This window comes from Apium graveolens, chromosome 9, assembly GCF_009905375.1.
Source record: "Apium graveolens cultivar Ventura chromosome 9, ASM990537v1, whole genome shotgun sequence".
Taxonomy (NCBI): domain Eukaryota; kingdom Viridiplantae; phylum Streptophyta; class Magnoliopsida; order Apiales; family Apiaceae; genus Apium; species Apium graveolens.
Genome location: NC_133655.1, coordinates 126,152,684 through 126,154,601, shown reverse-complemented (window position 1 = coordinate 126,154,601; position 1,918 = coordinate 126,152,684). Strand labels below are relative to the sequence as shown.

Genomic DNA, 1,918 nt, shown 5'->3' with positions numbered 1-1,918 from the left:
GAATTTATTAATGTGATTGTTTACTGCAACAAGTAAGTATTGTTCGCTTTTTAGCATCCATGCGTTGGTGGAATTCTGTTACAAAACTAAAGCTCATGAACTGTATAAACTCAAAACAAACATTTTATATATTGAAAAAACAGTAAAATGTAAATGTTAATAGTTTGTTGCAACCCAAACTCAACAATTCTATCACTCTATATAATATATAGCATTAGTAGCATCTAAATCCTAACTTTTGTGAGGTTGATATTATTGAGATGCATAACTTGATTGGATCAGGAGAAGTGAGGTGTCTAGTATCCACTCTATCTTTAAGTGAGGAATCGAAGAGAAATCACAGGAACCTAACTTGGAAAAAGGTAATGAAGCTGAGAAGAAGGCAAAGACACCCGCAACCTATATTTAAGCATTGAGTATAACATCATTTATTTCATGATTGCATGCATGTAATTTCAAGACCAAATTATGCAAACCCCACGCTCGGTGAACATCACTCAGGGTCGCACTTTAATGATTATTCGCGACTTCATCGTTGTGAGTTATTTCTTTCTTCTGGTATCATTTTAATTGCCCTATAATTCTCTTCACTGATACTTTGATTGATGATAATAATAAATATTATAGTATTTCTGGAAAGGAAAAATCATAATGTTGGAGTACACAAAACACCAAAACATCAACGACGTGCACCCCCTAACATTTGCGAGCAAAGACCCAGATGGTGGTAGTATTTTGACATAATTATGAAGTCCACCCACCTAATTATATTTCTTTTACTTGATTTTTTATTTTTTATGTCTTGATTATTGTAATATCTGGGATATATCGTGTAATTATTTTTATCAATAAATAATTATTATGTGAATTTTGGTAGATTATCTGGTAATTGGAATTGATGTTTGGATGTTTATATGTGATAACATTTGAGTATTTTAATTTTATATGTCCAAAATAAAGTATAGATAATTTTGATATTTTTCTGGTAATTTATATGTTGTTATATGATTTTATAAAGGATTTATAGATTTAATAAATTATTTTTCCGAGTAAATATAAACTATTTTGGATAATCGAGAATCATCCAACTTCAACCGTTTTTAAAGCCGGAAGTCTCGGGAAAACTCCTTTCTAACTTAATTTGATTATTCTGAGCATTTTCCGTGTTTTGACTTTTTCGATCCGGAGTATGGTTTTACCCGTACGGGTCCCGGCGCAATACTTTCGATACAATATTCGTTTCGGTAAATCGATAAAACCCGTATTCTCGAAAAATGGGATATTTTGATTGAACTATTACATTATCTTCTCGTAAGTGTGTAATAAAAAGCCTGGTTTTGATAATTATCCTAAACTGGTACCGAATTGGATCAATTTTATTGTTACTTAGCGGCTAAGTAATCTATTTTTATATCCGATATGATCCAACGGGGCACCAATATTCTATAAGTATAAATAGCCTTTACCGTGTTTTATTTAAACAGATAATCATAAACAAACAATTAAATTATATAATTTACAGAGAGAAGTCCTAATATTCGTCGTGTTCTTCAAAATCAAACCTAAAAATGAAGGCGTTATCGAAATTAAAATCAAGCGTGTGAGTAACCGAATCGAAGCTTGTGAAAAGTACTATCATATTCTACAACTTATTTCACTGCAGAAATCAAAGGTATTTTCCTATATATTTATTTAAATTCGTATTTAATTATGATTAAAATATGAATTTTTGATTTTGATGTTGTTTGTGTGATTTGATGATTGTATCTTGTAGATAATTTTATTATGATCATTTTGGTATATTATATGTTATATTTGGAGTTCAATAACATTTATAAATTGGTGTTTGATTATTGATAATTGAATTAGGGTTTGAATATGGTATGAATATTTTTAATTGAAATTAGGAACTTTTAAT

General features: G+C 29.6%; 1 long non-coding RNA gene across 1 annotated transcript; it reads left to right on the top strand.

The window, feature by feature from the left end:
- Window positions 1-301: 301 nt before the first annotated feature.
- Window positions 302-759, top strand: LOC141683613 (uncharacterized). The gene is made up of 3 exons (XR_012560368.1): window positions 302-362; window positions 461-537; window positions 628-759. It is a non-coding gene; the product is annotated as an uncharacterized LOC141683613 (long non-coding RNA).
- The last annotated feature ends 1,159 nt before the right edge of the window (window positions 760-1,918 follow it).